The following is a 22,314-nucleotide window of genomic DNA, read 5'->3' on the forward strand; positions in this document are numbered from 1 at the left end:
CTAAGATTCAATTCAAATCGGCCACTTTCTGGGCCTCCCTAAAATGACGAGGAAATTTTCTTAACATCCATTTTGGCCGAATTTTTAGAGAATGTAAAAATAAACCATGGAAGTCGTAGCTATGTTGTTTTCCTATCCAACGAATTGTCACATGCTAAGATTCAATTAAAATCGGCCACTTTCTGGGCCTCCCTAAATTGACGAGGAAATTTTCTTAACATCCATTTTGGCCGAATTTTTATAGAATGTAAAAATAAACCATGGAAGTCGTAGCTATGTTGTTTTCCTATCCAACGAATTGTAACATGCTAAGATTCAATTCAAATCGGCCACTTTCTGGGCCTCCCTAAATTGACGATGAAATTTTTTTAACATCCATTTTGGCCGAATTTTTAGAGAATCTAAAAATAAACCATGGAAGCCGTAGCTATGTTGTTTACCTATCCAACGAATTGTCACATGCTAAGATTCAATTCAAATCGGCCACTTTCTGAGCCTCCCTAAATTGACGAGGAAATTTTCTTAACATCCATTTTGGCCGAATTGTTAGAGAATGTAAAAATAAACCACGGAAGTCGTAGATATGTTGTTTACCTATCCAACGAATTGTCACATTCTAAGATTCAATTCAAATCGGCCACTTTCTGGGCCTCCCTAAAATGACGAGGAAATTTTCTTAACATCCATTTTGGCCGAATTTTTAGAGAATGTAAAAATAAACCATGGAAGTCGTAGCTATGTTGTTTACCTATCCAACGAATTGTCACATGCTAAGATTCAATTCAAATCGGCCACTTTCTGGGCCTCCCTAAAATGACGAGGAAATTTTCTTAACATCCATTTTGGCCGAATTTTTATAGAATGTAAAAATAAACCATGGAAGTCGTAGCTATGTTGTTTTCCTATCCAACGAATTGTCACATGCTAAGATTCAATTCAAATCGGCCACTTTCTGGGCCTCCCTAAATTGACGATGAAATTTTTTTAACATCCATTTTGGCCGAATTTTTAGAGAATCTAAAAATAAACCATGGAAGTCGTAGCTATGTTGTTTACCTATCCAACGAATTGTCACATGCTAAGATTCAATTCAAATCGGCCACTTTCCGAGCCTCCCTAAATTGACGAGGAAATTTTCTTAACATCCATTTTGGCCGAATTGTTAGAGAATGTAAAAATAAACCATGGAAGTCGTAGATATGTTGTTTACCTATCCAACGAATTGTCACATTCTAAGATTCAATTCAAATCGGCCACTTTCTGGGCCTCCCTAAAATGACGAGGAAATTTTCTTAACATCCATTTTGGCCGAATTTTTAGAGAATGTAAAAATAAACCATGGAAGTCGTAGCTATGTTGTTTTCCTATCCAACGAATTGTCTCATGCTAAGATTCAATTAAAATCGGCCACTTTCTGGGCCTCCCTAAATTGACGAGGAAATTTTCTTAACATCCATTTTGGCCGAATTTTTATAGAATGTAAAAATAAACCATGGAAGTCGTAGCTATGTTGTTTACCTATCCAACGAATTGTCACATGCTACGATTCAATTCAAATCGGCCACTTTCTGAGCCTCCCTAAATTGACGAGGAAATTTTCTTAACATCCATTTTGGCCAATTTTTTAGAGAATGTAAAAATAAACCATGGAAGTCGTAGATATGTTGTTTACCTATCCAACGAATTGTCACATTCTAAGATTCAATTAAAATCGGCCACTTTCTGGGCCTCCCTAAAATGACGAGGAAATTTTCTTAACATCCATTTTGGCCGAATTTTTATAGAATGTAAAAATAAACCATGGAAGTCGTAGCTATGTTGTTTTCCTATCCAACGAATTGTCACATGCTAAGATTCAATTCAAATCGGCCACTTTCTGGGCCTCCCTAAATTGACGATGAAATTTTTTTAACATCCATTTTGGCCGAATTTTTAGAGAATCTAAAAATAAACCATGGAAGTCGTAGCTATGTTGTTTACCTATCCAACGAATTGTCACATGCTAAGATTCAATTCAAATCGGCCACTTTCTGAGCCTCCCTAAATTGACGAGGAAATTTTCTTAACATCCATTTTGGCCGAATTGTTAGAGAATGTAAAAATAAACCATGGAAGTCGTAGATATGTTGTTTACCTATCCAACGAATTGTCACATTCTAAGATTCAATTCAAATCGGCCACTTTCTGGGCCTCCCTAAAATGACGAGGAAATTTTCTTAACATCCATTTTGGCCGAATTTTTATAGAATGTAAAAATAAACCATGGAAGTCGTAGCTATGTTGTTTTCCTATCCAACGAATTGTCACATGCTAAGATTCAATTCAAATCGGCCACTTTCTGGGCCTCCCTAAATTGACGAGGAAATTTTCTTAACATCCATTTTGGCCGAATTGTTAGAGAATGTAAAAATAAACCATGGAAGTCGTAGATATGTTGTTTACCTATCCAACGAATTGTCACATTCTAAGATTCAATTCAAATCGGCCACTTTCTGGGCCTCCCTAAAATGACGAGGAAATTTTCTTAACATCCATTTTGGCCGAATTTTTAGAGAATGTAAAAATAAACCATGGAAGTCGTAGCTATGTTGTTTACCTATCCAACGAATTGTCACATGCTAAGATTCAATTCAAATCGGCCACTTTCTGGGCCTCCCTAAAATGACGAGGAAATTTTCTTAACATCCATTTTGGCCGAATTTTTATAGAATGTAAAAATAAACCATGGAAGTCGTAGCTATGTTGTTTTCCTATCCAACGAATTGTCACATGCTAAGATTCAATTAAAATCGGCCACTTTCTGGGCCTCCCTAAATTGACGAGGAAATTTTCTTAACATCCATTTTGGCCGAATTTTTATAGAATGTAAAAATAAACCATGGAAGTCGTAGCTATGTTGTTTTCCTATCCAACGAATTGTAACATGCTAAGATTCAATTCAAATCGGCCACTTTCTGGGCCTCCCTAAATTGACGATGAAATTTTTTTAACATCCATTTTGGCCGAATTTTTAGAGAATCTAAAAATAAACCATGGAAGCCGTAGCTATGTTGTTTACCTATCCAACGAATTGTCACATGCTAAGATTCAATTCAAATCGGCCACTTTCTGAGCCTCCCTAAATTGACGAGGAAATTTTCTTAACATCCATTTTGGCCGAATTGTTAGAGAATGTAAAAATAAACCACGGAAGTCGTAGATATGTTGTTTACCTATCCAACGAATTGTCACATTCTAAGATTCAATTCAAATCGGCCACTTTCTGGGCCTCCCTAAAATGACGAGGAAATTTTCTTAACATCCATTTTGGCCGAATTTTTAGAGAATGTAAAAATAAACCATGGAAGTCGTAGCTATGTTGTTTACCTATCCAACGAATTGTCACATGCTAAGATTGAATTCAAATCGGCCACTTTCTGGGCCTCCCTAAAATGACGAGGAAATTTTCTTAACATCCATTTTGGCCGAATTTTTATAGAATGTAAAAATAAACCATGGAAGTCGTAGCTATGTTGTTTTCCTATCCAACGAATTGTCACATGCTAAGATTCAATTCAAATCGGCCACTTTCTGGGCCTCCCTAAATTGACGATGAAATTTTTTTAACATCCATTTTGGCCGAATTTTTAGAGAATCTAAAAATAAACCATGGAAGTCGTAGCTATGTTGTTTACCTATCCAACGAATTGTCACATGCTAAGATTCAATTCAAATCGGCCACTTTCCGAGCCTCCCTAAATTGACGAGGAAATTTTCTTAACATCCATTTTGGCCGAATTGTTAGAGAATGTAAAAATAAACCATGGAAGTCGTAGATATGTTGTTTACCTATCCAACGAATTGTCACATTCTAAGATTCAATTCAAATCGGCCACTTTCTGGGCCTCCCTAAAATGACGAGGAAATTTTCTTAACATCCATTTTGGCCGAATTTTTAGAGAATGTAAAAATAAACCATGGAAGTCGTAGCTATGTTGTTTTCCTATCCAACGAATTGTCTCATGCTAAGATTCAATTAAAATCGGCCACTTTCTGGGCCTCCCTAAATTGACGAGGAAATTTTCTTAACATCCATTTTGGCCGAATTTTTATAGAATGTAAAAATAAACCATGGAAGTCGTAGCTATGTTGTTTACCTATCCAACGAATTGTCACATGCTACGATTCAATTCAAATCGGCCACTTTCTGAGCCTCCCTAAATTGACGAGGAAATTTTCTTAACATCCATTTTGGCCAATTTTTTAGAGAATGTAAAAATAAACCATGGAAGTCGTAGATATGTTGTTTACCTATCCAACGAATTGTCACATTCTAAGATTCAATTAAAATCGGCCACTTTCTGGGCCTCCCTAAAATGACGAGGAAATTTTCTTAACATCCATTTTGGCCGAATTTTTATAGAATGTAAAAATAAACCATGGAAGTCGTAGCTATGTTGTTTTCCTATCCAACGAATTGTCACATGCTAAGATTCAATTCAAATCGGCCACTTTCTGGGCCTCCCTAAATTGACGATGAAATTTTTTTAACATCCATTTTGGCCGAATTTTTAGAGAATCTAAAAATAAACCATGGAAGTCGTAGCTATGTTGTTTACCTATCCAACGAATTGTCACATGCTAAGATTCAATTCAAATCGGCCACTTTCTGAGCCTCCCTAAATTGACGAGGAAATTTTCTTAACATCCATTTTGGCCGAATTGTTAGAGAATGTAAAAATAAACCATGGAAGTCGTAGATATGTTGTTTACCTATCCAACGAATTGTCACATTCTAAGATTCAATTCAAATCGGCCACTTTCTGGGCCTCCCTAAAATGACGAGGAAATTTTCTTAACATCCATTTTGGCCGAATTTTTATAGAATGTAAAAATAAACCATGGAAGTCGTAGCTATGTTGTTTTCCTATCCAACGAATTGTCACATGCTAAGATTCAATTCAAATCGGCCACTTTCTGGGCCTCCCTAAATTGACGAGGAAATTTTCTTAACATCCATTTTGGCCGAATTGTTAGAGAATGTAAAAATAAACCATGGAAGTCGTAGATATGTTGTTTACCTATCCAACGAATTGTCACATTCTAAGATTCAATTCAAATCGGCCACTTTCTGGGCCTCCCTAAAATGACGAGGAAATTTTCTTAACATCCATTTTGGCCGAATTTTTAGAGAATGTAAAAATAAACCATGGAAGTCGTAGCTATGTTGTTTACCTATCCAACGAATTGTCACATGCTAAGATTCAATTCAAATCGGCCACTTTCTGGGCCTCCCTAAAATGACGAGGAAATTTTCTTAACATCCATTTTGGCCGAATTTTTATAGAATGTAAAAATAAACCATGGAAGTCGTAGCTATGTTGTTTTCCTATCCAACGAATTGTCACATGCTAAGATTCAATTCAAATCGGCCACTTTCTGGGCCTCCCTAAATTGACGATGAAATTTTTTTAACATCCATTTTGGCCGAATTTTTAGAGAATCTAAAAATAAACCATGGAAGTCGTAGCTATGTTGTTTACCTATCCAACGAATTGTCACATGCTAAGATTCAATTCAAATCGGCCACTTTCCGAGCCTCCCTAAATTGACGAGGAAATTTTCTTAACATCCATTTTGGCCGAATTGTTAGAGAATGTAAAAATAAACCATGGAAGTCGTAGATATGTTGTTTACCTATCCAACGAATTGTCACATTCTAAGATTCAATTCAAATCGGCCACTTTCTGGGCCTCCCTAAAATGACGAGGAAATTTTCTTAACATCCATTTTGGCCGAATTTTTAGAGAATGTAAAAATAAACCATAGAAGTCGTAGCTATGTTGTTTTCCTATCCAACGAATTGTCACATGCTAAGATTCAATTAAAATCGGCCACTTTCTGGGCCTCCCTAAATTGACGAGGAAATCTTCTTAACATCCATTTTGGCCGAATTTTTATAGAATGTAAAAATAAACCATGGAAGTCGTAGCTATGTTGTTTACCTATCCAACGAATTGTCACATGCTACGATTCAATTCAAATCGGCCACTTTCTGAGCCTCCCTAAATTGACGAGGAAATTTTCTTAACATCCATTTTGGCCAAATTTTTAGAGAATGTAAAAATAAACCATGGAAGTCGTAGATATGTTGTTTACCTATCCAACGAATTGTCACATTCTAAGATTCAATTAAAATCGGCCACTTTCTGGGCCTCCCTAAAATGACGAGGAAATTTTCTTAACATCCATTTTGGCCGAATTTTTATAGAATGTAAAAATAAACCATGGAAGTCGTAGCTATGTTGTTTTCCTATCCAACGAATTGTCACATGCTAAGATTCAATTCAAATCGGCCACTTTCTGGGCCTCCCTAAATTGACGATGAAATTTTTTTAACATCCATTTTGGCCGAATTTTTAGAGAATCTAAAAATAAACCATGGAAGTCGTAGCTATGTTGTTTACCTATCCAACGAATTGTCACATGCTAAGATTCAATTCAAATCGGCCACTTTCTGAGCCTCCCTAAATTGACGAGGAAATTTTCTTAACATCCATTTTGGCCGAATTGTTAGAGAATGTAAAAATAAACCATGGAAGTCGTAGATATGTTGTTTACCTATCCAACGAATTGTCACATTCTAAGATTCAATTCAAATCGGCCACTTTCTGGGCCTCCCTAAAATGACGAGGAAATTTTCTTAACATCCATTTTGGCCGAATTTTTATAGAATGTAAAAATAAACCATGGAAGTCGTAGCTATGTTGTTTTCCTATCCAACGAATTGTCACATGCTAAGATTCAATTCAAATCGGCCACTTTCTGGGCCTCCCTAAATTGACGAGGAAATTTTCTTAACATCCATTTTGGCCGAATTGTTAGAGAATGTAAAAATAAACCATGGAAGTCGTAGATATGTTGTTTACCTATCCAACGAATTGTCACATTCTAAGATTCAATTCAAATCGGCCACTTTCTGGGCCTCCCTAAAATGACGAGGAAATTTTCTTAACATCCATTTTGGCCGAATTTTTAGAGAATGTAAAAATAAACCATGGAAGTCGTAGCTATGTTGTTTTCCTATCCAACGAATTGTCACATGCTAAGATTCAATTAAAATCGGCCACTTTCTGGGCCTCCCTAAATTGACGAGGAAATTTTCTTAACATCCATTTTGGCCGAATTTTTATAGAATGTAAAAATAAACCATGGAAGTCGTAGCTATGTTGTTTTCCTATCCAACGAATTGTAACATGCTAAGATTCAATTCAAATCGGCCACTTTCTGGGCCTCCCTAAATTGACGATGAAATTTTTTTAACATCCATTTTGGCCGAATTTTTAGAGAATCTAAAAATAAACCATGGAAGCCGTAGCTATGTTGTTTACCTATCCAACGAATTGTCACATGCTAAGATTCAATTCAAATCGGCCACTTTCTGAGCCTCCCTAAATTGACGAGGAAATTTTCTTAACATCCATTTTGGCCGAATTGTTAGAGAATGTAAAAATAAACCACGGAAGTCGTAGATATGTTGTTTACCTATCCAACGAATTGTCACATTCTAAGATTCAATTCAAATCGGCCACTTTCTGGGCCTCCCTAAAATGACGAGGAAATTTTCTTAACATCCATTTTGGCCGAATTTTTAGAGAATGTAAAAATAAACCATGGAAGTCGTAGCTATGTTGTTTACCTATCCAACGAATTGTCACATGCTAAGATTCAATTCAAATCGGCCACTTTCTGGGCCTCCCTAAAATGACGAGGAAATTTTCTTAACATCCATTTTGGCCGAATTTTTATAGAATGTAAAAATAAACCATGGAAGTCGTAGCTATGTTGTTTTCCTATCCAACGAATTGTCACATGCTAAGATTCAATTCAAATCGGCCACTTTCTGGGCCTCCCTAAATTGACGATGAAATTTTTTTAACATCCATTTTGGCCGAATTTTTAGAGAATCTAAAAATAAACCATGGAAGTCGTAGCTATGTTGTTTACCTATCCAACGAATTGTCACATGCTAAGATTCAATTCAAATCGGCCACTTTCCGAGCCTCCCTAAATTGACGAGGAAATTTTCTTAACATCCATTTTGGCCGAATTGTTAGAGAATGTAAAAATAAACCATGGAAGTCGTAGATATGTTGTTTACCTATCCAACGAATTGTCACATTCTAAGATTCAATTCAAATCGGCCACTTTCTGGGCCTCCCTAAAATGACGAGGAAATTTTCTTAACATCCATTTTGGCCGAATTTTTATAGAATGTAAAAATAAACCATGGAAGTCGTAGCTATGTTGTTTTCCTATCCAACGAATTGTCACATGCTAAGATTCAATTCAAATCGGCCACTTTCTGGGCCTCCCTAAATTGACGAGGAAATTTTCTTAACATCCATTTTGGCCGAATTGTTAGAGAATGTAAAAATAAACCATGGAAGTCGTAGATATGTTGTTTACCTATCCAACGAATTGTCACATTCTAAGATTCAATTCAAATCGGCCACTTTCTGGGCCTCCCTAAAATGACGAGGAAATTTTCTTAACATCCATTTTGGCCGAATTTTTAGAGAATGTAAAAATAAACCATGGAAGTCGTAGCTATGTTGTTTACCTATCCAACGAATTGTCACATGCTAAGATTCAATTCAAATCGGCCACTTTCTGGGCCTCCCTAAAATGACGAGGAAATTTTCTTAACATCCATTTTGGCCGAATTTTTATAGAATGTAAAAATAAACCATGGAAGTCGTAGCTATGTTGTTTTCCTATCCAACGAATTGTCACATGCTAAGATTCAATTCAAATCGGCCACTTTCTGGGTCTCCCTAAATTGACGATGAAATTTTTTTAACATCCATTTTGGCCGAATTTTTAGAGAATCTAAAAATAAACCATGGAAGTCGTAGCTATGTTGTTTACCTATCCAACGAATTGTCACATGCTAAGATTCAATTCAAATCGGCCACTTTCCGAGCCTCCCTAAATTGACGAGGAAATTTTCTTAACATCCATTTTGGCCGAATTGTTAGAGAATGTAAAAATAAACCATGGAAGTCGTAGATATGTTGTTTACCTATCCAACGAATTGTCACATTCTAAGATTCAATTCAAATCGGCCACTTTCTGGGCCTCCCTAAAATGACGAGGAAATTTTCTTAACATCCATTTTGGCCGAATTTTTAGAGAATGTAAAAATAAACCATAGAAGTCGTAGCTATGTTGTTTTCCTATCCAACGAATTGTCACATGCTAAGATTCAATTAAAATCGGCCACTTTCTGGGCCTCCCTAAATTGACGAGGAAATTTTCTTAACATCCATTTTGGCCGAATTTTTATAGAATGTAAAAATAAACCATGGAAGTCGTAGCTATGTTGTTTACCTATCCAACGAATTGTCACATGCTACGATTCAATTCAAATCGGCCACTTTCTGAGCCTCCCTAAATTGACGAGGAAATTTTCTTAACATCCATTTTGGCCAAATTTTTAGAGAATGTAAAAATAAACCATGGAAGTCGTAGATATGTTGTTTACCTATCCAACGAATTGTCACATTCTAAGATTCAATTAAAATCGGCCACTTTCTGGGCCTCCCTAAAATGACGAGGAAATTTTCTTAACATCCATTTTGGCCGAATTTTTATAGAATGTAAAAATAAACCATGGAAGTCGTAGCTATGTTGTTTTCCTATCCAACGAATTGTCACATGCTAAGATTCAATTCAAATCGGCCACTTTCTGGGCCTCCCTAAATTGACGATGAAATTTTTTTAACATCCATTTTGGCCGAATTTTTAGAGAATCTAAAAATAAACCATGGAAGTCGTAGCTATGTTGTTTACCTATCCAACGAATTGTCACATGCTAAGATTCAATTCAAATCGGCCACTTTCTGAGCCTCCCTAAATTGACGAGGAAATTTTCTTAACATCCATTTTGGCCGAATTGTTAGAGAATGTAAAAATAAACCATGGAAGTCGTAGATATGTTGTTTACCTATCCAACGAATTGTCACATTCTAAGATTCAATTCAAATCGGCCACTTTCTGGGCCTCCCTAAAATGACGAGGAAATTTTCTTAACATCCATTTTGGCCGAATTTTTATAGAATGTAAAAATAAACCATGGAAGTCGTAGCTATGTTGTTTTCCTATCCAACGAATTGTCACATGCTAAGATTCAATTCAAATCGGCCACTTTCTGGGCCTCCCTAAATTGACGAGGAAATTTTCTTAACATCCATTTTGGCCGAATTGTTAGAGAATGTAAAAATAAACCATGGAAGTCGTAGATATGTTGTTTACCTATCCAACGAATTGTCACATTCTAAGATTCAATTCAAATCGGCCACTTTCTGGGCCTCCCTAAAATGACGAGGAAATTTTCTTAACATCCATTTTGGCCGAATTTTTAGAGAATGTAAAAATAAACCATGGAAGTCGTAGCTATGTTGTTTTCCTATCCAACGAATTGTCACATGCTAAGATTCAATTAAAATCGGCCACTTTCTGGGCCTCCCTAAATTGACGAGGAAATTTTCTTAACATCCATTTTGGCCGAATTTTTATAGAATGTAAAAATAAACCATGGAAGTCGTAGCTATGTTGTTTTCCTATCCAACGAATTGTAACATGCTAAGATTCAATTCAAATCGGCCACTTTCTGGGCCTCCCTAAATTGACGATGAAATTTTTTTAACATCCATTTTGGCCGAATTTTTAGAGAATCTAAAAATAAACCATGGAAGCCGTAGCTATGTTGTTTACCTATCCAACGAATTGTCACATGCTAAGATTCAATTCAAATCGGCCACTTTCTGAGCCTCCCTAAATTGACGAGGAAATTTTCTTAACATCCATTTTGGCCGAATTGTTAGAGAATGTAAAAATAAACCACGGAAGTCGTAGATATGTTGTTTACCTATCCAACGAATTGTCACATTCTAAGATTCAATTCAAATCGGCCACTTTCTGGGCCTCCCTAAAATGACGAGGAAATTTTCTTAACATCCATTTTGGCCGAATTTTTAGAGAATGTAAAAATAAACCATGGAAGTCGTAGCTATGTTGTTTACCTATCCAACGAATTGTCACATGCTAAGATTCAATTCAAATCGGCCACTTTCTGGGCCTCCCTAAAATGACGAGGAAATTTTCTTAACATCCATTTTGGCCGAATTTTTATAGAATGTAAAAATAAACCATGGAAGTCGTAGCTATGTTGTTTTCCTATCCAACGAATTGTCACATGCTAAGATTCAATTCAAATCGGCCACTTTCTGGGCCTCCCTAAATTGACGATGAAATTTTTTTAACATCCATTTTGGCCGAATTTTTAGAGAATCTAAAAATAAACCATGGAAGTCGTAGCTATGTTGTTTACCTATCCAACGAATTGTCACATGCTAAGATTCAATTCAAATCGGCCACTTTCCGAGCCTCCCTAAATTGACGAGGAAATTTTCTTAACATCCATTTTGGCCGAATTGTTAGAGAATGTAAAAATAAACCATGGAAGTCGTAGATATGTTGTTTACCTATCCAACGAATTGTCACATTCTAAGATTCAATTCAAATCGGCCACTTTCTGGGCCTCCCTAAAATGACGAGGAAATTTTCTTAACATCCATTTTGGCCGAATTTTTATAGAATGTAAAAATAAACCATGGAAGTCGTAGCTATGTTGTTTTCCTATCCAACGAATTGTCACATGCTAAGATTCAATTCAAATCGGCCACTTTCTGGGCCTCCCTAAATTGACGAGGAAATTTTCTTAACATCCATTTTGGCCGAATTGTTAGAGAATGTAAAAATAAACCATGGAAGTCGTAGATATGTTGTTTACCTATCCAACGAATTGTCACATTCTAAGATTCAATTCAAATCGGCCACTTTCTGGGCCTCCCTAAAATGACGAGGAAATTTTCTTAACATCCATTTTGGCCGAATTTTTAGAGAATGTAAAAATAAACCATGGAAGTCGTAGCTATGTTGTTTACCTATCCAACGAATTGTCACATGCTAAGATTCAATTCAAATCGGCCACTTTCTGGGCCTCCCTAAAATGACGAGGAAATTTTCTTAACATCCATTTTGGCCGAATTTTTATAGAATGTAAAAATAAACCATGGAAGTCGTAGCTATGTTGTTTTCCTATCCAACGAATTGTCACATGCTAAGATTCAATTCAAATCGGCCACTTTCTGGGCCTCCCTAAATTGACGATGAAATTTTTTTAACATCCATTTTGGCCGAATTTTTAGAGAATCTAAAAATAAACCATGGAAGTCGTAGCTATGTTGTTTACCTATCCAACGAATTGTCACATGCTAAGATTCAATTCAAATCGGCCACTTTCCGAGCCTCCCTAAATTGACGAGGAAATTTTCTTAACATCCATTTTGGCCGAATTGTTAGAGAATGTAAAAATAAACCATGGAAGTCGTAGATATGTTGTTTACCTATCCAACGAATTGTCACATTCTAAGATTCAATTCAAATCGGCCACTTTCTGGGCCTCCCTAAAATGACGAGGAAATTTTCTTAACATCCATTTTGGCCGAATTTTTAGAGAATGTAAAAATAAACCATAGAAGTCGTAGCTATGTTGTTTTCCTATCCAACGAATTGTCACATGCTAAGATTCAATTAAAATCGGCCACTTTCTGGGCCTCCCTAAATTGACGAGGAAATTTTCTTAACATCCATTTTGGCCGAATTTTTATAGAATGTAAAAATAAACCATGGAAGTCGTAGCTATGTTGTTTACCTATCCAACGAATTGTCACATGCTACGATTCAATTCAAATCGGCCACTTTCTGAGCCTCCCTAAATTGACGAGGAAATTTTCTTAACATCCATTTTGGCCAAATTTTTAGAGAATGTAAAAATAAACCATGGAAGTCGTAGATATGTTGTTTACCTATCCAACGAATTGTCACATTCTAAGATTCAATTAAAATCGGCCACTTTCTGGGCCTCCCTAAAATGACGAGGAAATTTTCTTAACATCCATTTTGGCCGAATTTTTATAGAATGTAAAAATAAACCATGGAAGTCGTAGCTATGTTGTTTTCCTATCCAACGAATTGTCACATGCTAAGATTCAATTCAAATCGGCCACTTTCTGGGCCTCCCTAAATTGACGAGGAAATTTTCTTAACATCCATTTTGGCCGAATTGTTAGAGAATGTAAAAATAAACCATGGAAGTCGTAGATATGTTGTTTACCTATCCAACGAATTGTCACATTCTAAGATTCAATTCAAATCGGCCACTTTCTGGGCCTCCCTAAAATGACGAGGAAATTTTCTTAACATCCATTTTGGCCGAATTTTTATAGAATGTAAAAATAAACCATGGAAGTCGTAGCTATGTTGTTTTCCTATCCAACGAATTGTCACATGCTAAGATTCAATTCAAATCGGCCACTTTCTGGGCCTCCCTAAATTGACGAGGAAATTTTCTTAACATCCATTTTGGCCGAATTGTTAGAGAATGTAAAAATAAACCATGGAAGTCGTAGATATGTTGTTTACCTATCCAACGAATTGTCACATTCTAAGATTCAATTCAAATCGGCCACTTTCTGGGCCTCCCTAAAATGACGAGGAAATTTTCTTAACATCCATTTTGGCCGAATTTTTAGAGAATGTAAAAATAAACCATGGAAGTCGTAGCTATGTTGTTTTCCTATCCAACGAATTGTCACATGCTAAGATTCAATTAAAATCGGCCACTTTCTGGGCCTCCCTAAATTGACGAGGAAATTTTCTTAACATCCATTTTGGCCGAATTTTTATAGAATGTAAAAATAAACCATGGAAGTCGTAGCTATGTTGTTTTCCTATCCAACGAATTGTAACATGCTAAGATTCAATTCAAATCGGCCACTTTCTGGGCCTCCCTAAATTGACGATGAAATTTTTTTAACATCCATTTTGGCCGAATTTTTAGAGAATCTAAAAATAAACCATGGAAGTCGTAGCTATGTTGTTTACCTATCCAACGAATTGTCACATTCTAAGATTCAATTCAAATCGGCCACTTTCTGGGCCTCCCTAAAATGACGAGGAAATTTTCTTAACATCCATTTTGGCCGAATTTTTAGAGAATGTAAAAATAAACCATGGAAGTCGTAGCTATGTTGTTTTCCTATCCAACGAATTGTCACATGCTAAGATTCAATTAAAATCGGCCACTTTCTGGGCCTCCCTAAATTGACGAGGAAATTTTCTTAACATCCATTTTGGCCGAATTTTTATAGAATGTAAAAATAAACCATGGAAGTCGTAGCTATGTTGTTTTCCTATCCAACGAATTGTAACATGCTAAGATTCAATTCAAATCGGCCACTTTCTGGGCCTCCCTAAATTGACGATGAAATTTTTTTAACATCCATTTTGGCCGAATTTTTAGAGAATCTAAAAATAAACCATGGAAGCCGTAGCTATGTTGTTTACCTATCCAACGAATTGTCACATGCTAAGATTCAATTCAAATCGGCCACTTTCTGAGCCTCCCTAAATTGATGAGGAAATTTTCTTAACATCCATTTTGGCCGAATTGTTAGAGAATGTAAAAATAAACCACGGAAGTCGTAGATATGTTGTTTACCTATCCAACGAATTGTCACATTCTAAGATTCAATTCAAATCGGCCACTTTCTGGGCCTCCCTAAAATGACGAGGAAATTTTCTTAACATCCATTTTGGCCGAATTTTTAGAGAATGTAAAAATAAACCATGGAAGTCGTAGCTATGTTGTTTACCTATCCAACGAATTGTCACATGCTAAGATTCAATTCAAATCGGCCACTTTCTGGGCCTCCCTAAATTGACGATGAAATTTTTTTAACATCCATTTTGGCCGAATTTTTAGAGAATCTAAAAATAAACCATGGAAGTCGTAGCTATGTTGTTTACCTATCCAACGAATTGTCACATGCTAAGATTCAATTCAAATCGGCCACTTTCTGAGCCTCCCTAAATTGACGAGGAAATTTTCTTAACATCCATTTTGGCTGAATTTTTAGAGAATGTAAAAATAAACCATGGAAGTCGTAGATATGTTGTTTACCTATCCAACGAATTGTCACATTCTAAGATTCAATTCAAATCGGCCACTTTCTGGGCCTCCCTAAAATGACGAGGAAATTTTCTTAACATCCATTTTGGCCGAATTTTTAGAGAATGTAAAAATAAACCATGGAAGTCGTAGCTATGTTGTTTACCTATCCAACGAATTGTCACATGCTACGATTCAATTCAAATCGGCCACTTTCTGAGCCTCCCTAAATTGACGAGGAAATTTTCTTAACATCCATTTTGGCCAAATTTTTAGAGAATGTAAAAATAAACCATGGAAGTCGTAGATATGTTGTTTACCTATCCAACGAATTGTCACATTCTAAGATTCAATTAAAATCGGCCACTTTCTGGGCCTCCCTAAAATGACGAGGAAATTTTCTTAACATCCATTTTGGCCGAATTTTTATAGAATGTAAAAATAAACCATGGAAGTCGTAGCTATGTTGTTTTCCTATCCAACGAATTGTCACATGCTAAGATTCAATTCAAATCGGCCACTTTCTGGGCGTCCCTAAATTGACGATGAAATTTTTTTAACATCCATTTTGGCCGAATTTTTAGAGAATCTAAAAATAAACCATGGAAGTCGTAGCTATGTTGTTTACCTATCCAACGAATTGTCACATGCTAAGATTCAATTCAAATCGGCCACTTTCTGAGCCTCCCTAAATTGACGAGGAAATTTTCTTAACATCCATTTTGGCCGAATTGTTAGAGAATGTAAAAATAAACCATGGAAGTCGTAGATATGTTGTTTACCTATCCAACGAATTGTCACATTCTAAGATTCAATTCAAATCGGCCACTTTCTGGGCCTCCCTAAAATGACGAGGAAATTTTCTTAACATCCATTTTGGCCGAATTTTTATAGAATGTAAAAATAAACCATGGAAGTCGTAGCTATGTTGTTTTCCTATCCAACGAATTGTCACATGCTAAGATTCAATTCAAATCGGCCACTTTCTGGGCCTCCCTAAATTGACGAGGAAATTTTCTTAACATCCATTTTGGCCGAATTGTTAGAGAATGTAAAAATAAACCATGGAAGTCGTAGATATGTTGTTTACCTATCCAACGAATTGTCACATTCTAAGATTCAATTCAAATCGGCCACTTTCTGGGCCTCCCTAAAATGACGAGGAAATTTTCTTAACATCCATTTTGGCCGAATTTTTAGAGAATGTAAAAATAAACCATGGAAGTCGTAGCTATGTTGTTTTCCTATCCAACGAATTGTCACATGCTAAGATTCAATTAAAATCGGCCACTTTCTGGGCCTCCCTAAATTGACGAGGAAATTTTCTTAACATCCATTTTGGCCGAATTTTTATAGAATGTAAAAATAAACCATGGAAGTCGTAGCTATGTTGTTTTCCTATCCAACGAATTGTAACATGCTAAGATTCAATTCAAATCGGCCACTTTCTGGGCCTCCCTAAATTGACGATGAAATTTTTTTAACATCCATTTTGGCCGAATTTTTAGAGAATCTAAAAATAAACCATGGAAGCCGTAGCTATGTTGTTTACCTATCCAACGAATTGTCACATGCTAAGATTCAATTCAAATCGGCCACTTTCTGAGCCTCCCTAAATTGACGAGGAAATTTTCTTAACATCCATTTTGGCCGAATTGTTAGAGAATGTAAAAATAAACCACGGAAGTCGTAGATATGTTGTTTACCTATCCAACGAATTGTCACATTCTAAGATTCAATTCAAATCGGCCACTTTCTGGGCCTCCCTAAAATGACGAGGAAATTTTCTTAACATCCATTTTGGCCGAATTTTTAGAGAATGTAAAAATAAACCATGGAAGTCGTAGCTATGTTGTTTACCTATCCAACGAATTGTCACATGCTAAGATTCAATTCAAATCGGCCACTTTCTGGGCCTCCCTAAATTGACGATGAAATTTTGTTAACATCCATTTTGGCCGAATTTTTAGAGAATCTAAAAATAAACCATGGAAGTCGTAGCTATGTTGTTTACCTATCCAACGAATTGTCACATGCTAAGATTCAATTCAAATCGGCCACTTTCTGAGCCTCCCTAAATTGACGAGGAAATTTTCTTAACATCCATTTTGGCCGAATTTTTAGAGAATGTAAAAATAAACCATGGAAGTCGTAGATATGTTGTTTACCTATCCAACGAATTGTCACATTCTAAGATTCAATTCAAATCGGCCACTTTCTGGGCCTCCCTAAAATGACGAGGAAATTTTCTTAACATCCATTTTGGCCGAATTTTTAGAGAATGTAAAAATAAACCATGGAAGTCGTAGCTATGTTGTTTTCCTATCCAACGAATTGTCACATGCTAAGATTCAATTAAAATCGGCCACTTTCTGGGCCTCCCTAAATTGACGAGGAAATTTTCTTAACATCCATTTTGGCCGAATTTTTATAGAACGTAAAAATAAACCATGGAAGTCGTAGCTATGTTGTTTTCCTATCCAACGAATTGTAACATGCTAAGATTCAATTCAAATCGGCCACTTTCTGGGCCTCCCTAAATTGACGATGAAATTTTTTTAACATCCATTTTGGCCGAATTTTTAGAGAATCTAAAAATAAACCATGGAAATCGTAGCTATGTTGTTTACCTATCCAACGAATTGTCACATGCTAAGATTCAATTCAAATCGGCCACTTTCTGAGCCTCCCTAAATTGACGAGGAAATTTTCTTAACATCCATTTTGGCCGAATTGTTAGAGAATGTAAAAATAAACCACGGAAGTCGTAGATATGTTGTTTACCTATCCAACGAATTGTCACATTCTAAGATTCAATTCAAATCGGCCACTTTCTGGGCCTCCCTAAAATGACGAGGAAATTTTCTTAACATCCATTTTGGCCGAATTTTTAGAGAATGTAAAAATAAACCATGGAAGTCGTAGCTATGTTGTTTACCTATCCAACGAATTGTCACATGCTACGATTCAATTCAAATCGGCCACTTTCTGAGCCTCCCTAAATTGACGAGGAAAGTTTCTTAACATCCATTTTGGCCAAATTTTTAGAGAATGTAAAAATAAACCATGGAAGTCGTAGCTATGTTGTTTTCCTATCCAACGAATTGTCACATGCTAAGATTCAATTCAAATCGGCCACTTTCTGGGCCTCCCTAAATTGACGATGAAATTTTTTTAACATCCATTTTGGCCGAATTTTTAGAGAATCTAAAAATAAACCATGGAAGTCGTAGCTATGTTGTTTACCTATCCAACGAATTGTCACATGCTAAGATTCAATTCAAATCGGCCACTTTCTGAGCCTCCCTAAATTGACGAGGAAATTTTCTTAACATCCATTTTGGCCGAATTGTTAGAGAATGTAAAAAAAAACCATGGAAGTCGTAGATAAGTTGTTTACCTATCCAACGAATTGTCACATTCTAAGATTCAATTCAAATCGGCCACTTTCTGGGCCTCCCTAAAATGACGAGGAAATTTTCTTAACATCCATTTTGGCCGAATTTTTATAGAATGTAAAAATAATCCATGGAAGTCGTAGCTATGTTGTTTTCCTATCCAACGAATTGTCACATGCTAAGATTCAATTCAAATCGGCCACTTTCTGGGCCTCCCTAAATTGACGATGAAATTTTTTTCACATCCATTTTGGCCGAATTTTTAGAGAATCTAAAAATAAACCATGGAAGTCGTAGCTATGTTGTTTACCTATCCAACGAATTGTCACATGCTAAGATTCAATTCAAATCGGCCACTTTCTGAGCCTCCCTAAATTGACGAGGAAATTTTCTTAACATCCATTTTGGCCAAATTTTTAGAGAATGTAAAAATAAACCATGGAAGTCGTAGATATGTTGTTTACCTATCCAACGAATTGTCACATTCTAAGATTCAATTAAAATCGGCCACTTTCTGGGCCTCCCTAAAATGACGAGGAAATTTTCTTAACATCCATTTTGGCCGAATTTTTATAGAATGTAAAAATAAACCATGGAAGTCGTAGCTATGTTGTTTTCCTATCCAACGAATTGTCACATGCTAAGATTCAATTCAAATCGGCCACTTTCTGGGCGTCCCTAAATTGACGATGAAATTTTTTTAACATCCATTTTGGCCGAATTTTTAGAGAATCTAAAAATAAACCATGGAAGTCGTAGCTATGTTGTTTACCTATCCAACGAATTGTCACATGCTAAGATTCAATTCAAATCGGCCACTTTCTGAGCCTCCCTAAATTGACGAGGAAATTTTCTTAACATCCATTTTGGCCGAATTGTTAGAGAATGTAAAAATAAACCATGGAAGTCGTAGATATGTTGTTTACCTATCCAACGAATTGTCACATTCTAAGATTCAATTCAAATCGGCCACTTTCTGGGCCTCCCTAAAATGACGAGGAAATTTTCTTAACATCCATTTTGGCCGAATTTTTATAGAATGTAAAAATAAACCATGGAAGTCGTAGCTATGTTGTTTTCCTATCCAACGAATTGTCACATGCTAAGATTCAATTCAAATCGGCCACTTTCTGGGCCTCCCTAAATTGACGAGGAAATTTTCTTAACATCCATTTTGGCCGAATTGTTAGAGAATGTAAAAATAAACCATGGAAGTCGTAGATATGTTGTTTACCTATCCAACGAATTGTCACATTCTAAGATTCAATTCAAATCGGCCACTTTCTGGGCCTCCCTAAAATGACGAGGAAATTTTCTTAACATCCATTTTGGCCGAATTTTTAGAGAATGTAAAAATAAACCATGGAAGTCGTAGCTATGTTGTTTTCCTATCCAACGAATTGTCACATGCTAAGATTCAATTAAAATCGGCCACTTTCTGGGCCTCCCTAAATTGACGAGGAAATTTTCTTAACATCCATTTTGGCCGAATTTTTATAGAATGTAAAAATAAACCATGGAAGTCGTAGCTATGTTGTTTTCCTATCCAACGAATTGTAACATGCTAAGATTCAATTCAAATCGGCCACTTTCTGGGCCTCCCTAAATTGACGATGAAATTTTTTTAACATCCATTTTGGCCGAATTTTTAGAGAATCTAAAAATAAACCATGGAAGCCGTAGCTATGTTGTTTACCTATCCAACGAATTGTCACATGCTAAGATTCAATTCAAATCGGCCACTTTCTGAGCCTCCCTAAATTGACGAGGAAATTTTCTTAACATCCATTTTGGCCGAATTGTTAGAGAATGTAAAAATAAACCACGGAAGTCGTAGATATGTTGTTTACCTATCCAACGAATTGTCACATTCTAAGATTCAATTCAAATCGGCCACTTTCTGGGCCTCCCTAAAATGACGAGGAAATTTTCTTAACATCCATTTTGGCCGAATTTTTAGAGAATGTAAAAATAAACCATGGAAGTCGTAGCTATGTTGTTTACCTATCCAACGAATTGTCACATGCTAAGATTCAATTCAAATCGGCCACTTTCTGGGCCTCCCTAAATTGACGATGAAATTTTGTTAACATCCATTTTGGCCGAATTTTTAGAGAATCTAAAAATAAACCATGGAAGTCGTAGCTATGTTGTTTACCTATCCAACGAATTGTCACATGCTAAGATTCAATTCAAATCGGCCACTTTCTGAGCCTCCCTAAATTGACGAGGAAATTTTCTTAACATCCATTTTGGCCGAATTTTTAGAGAATGTAAAAATAAACCATGGAAGTCGTAGATATGTTGTTTACCTATCCAACGAATTGTCACATTCTAAGATTCAATTCAAATCGGCCACTTTCTGGGCCTCCCTAAAATGACGAGGAAATTTTCTTAACATCCATTTTGGCCGAATTTTTAGAGAATGTAAAAATAAACCATGGAAGTCGTAGCTATGTTGTTTTCCTATCCAACGAATTGTCACATGCTAAGATTCAATTAAAATCGGCCACTTTCTGGGCCTCCCTAAATTGACGAGGAAATTTTCTTAACATCCATTTTGGCCGAATTTTTATAGAACGTAAAAATAAACCATGGAAGTCGTAGCTATGTTGTTTTCCTATCCAACGAATTGTAACATGCTAAGATTCAATTCAAATCGGCCACTTTCTGGGCCTCCCTAAATTGACGATGAAATTTTTTTAACATCCATTTTGGCCGAATTTTTAGAGAATCTAAAAATAAACCATGGAAATCGTAGCTATGTTGTTTACCTATCCAACGAATTGTCACATGCTAAGATTCAATTCAAATCGGCCACTTTCTGAGCCTCCCTAAATTGACGAGGAAATTTTCTTAACATCCATTTTGGCCGAATTGTTAGAGAATGTAAAAATAAACCACGGAAGTCGTAGATATGTTGTTTACCTATCCAACGAATTGTCACATTCTAAGATTCAATTCAAATCGGCCACTTTCTGGGCCTCCCTAAAATGACGAGGAAATTTTCTTAACATCCATTTTGGCCGAATTTTTAGAGAATGTAAAAATAAACCATGGAAGTCGTAGCTATGTTGTTTACCTATCCAACGAATTGTCACATGCTACGATTCAATTCAAATCGGCCACTTTCTGAGCCTCCCTAAATTGACGAGGAAAGTTTCTTAACATCCATTTTGGCCAAATTTTTAGAGAATGTAAAAATAAACCATGGAAGTCGTAGCTATGTTGTTTTCCTATCCAACGAATTGTCACATGCTAAGATTCAATTCAAATCGGCCACTTTCTGGGCCTCCCTAAATTGACGATGAAATTTTTTTAACATCCATTTTGGCCGAATTTTTAGAGAATCTAAAAATAAACCATGGAAGTCGTAGCTATGTTGTTTACCTATCCAACGAATTGTCACATGCTAAGATTCAATTCAAATCGGCCACTTTCTGAGCCTCCCTAAATTGACGAGGAAATTTTCTTAACATCCATTTTGGCCGAATTGTTAGAGAATGTAAAAAAAAACCATGGAAGTCGTAGATAAGTTGTTTACCTATCCAACGAATTGTCACATTCTAAGATTCAATTCAAATCGGCCACTTTCTGGGCCTCCCTAAAATGACGAGGAAATTTTCTTAACATCCATTTTGGCCGAATTTTTATAGAATGTAAAAATAATCCATGGAAGTCGTAGCTATGTTGTTTTCCTATCCAACGAATTGTCACATGCTAAGATTCAATTCAAATCGGCCACTTTCTGGGCCTCCCTAAATTGACGATGAAATTTTTTTCACATCCATTTTGGCCGAATTTTTAGAGAATCTAAAAATAAACCATGGAAGTCGTAGCTATGTTGTTTACCTATCC

Source organism: Medicago sativa, chromosome 7 (assembly GCF_051527215.1).
Source record: "Medicago sativa cultivar Bolivia chromosome 7, Bolivia_mono, whole genome shotgun sequence".
Classification (NCBI taxonomy): domain Eukaryota; kingdom Viridiplantae; phylum Streptophyta; class Magnoliopsida; order Fabales; family Fabaceae; genus Medicago; species Medicago sativa.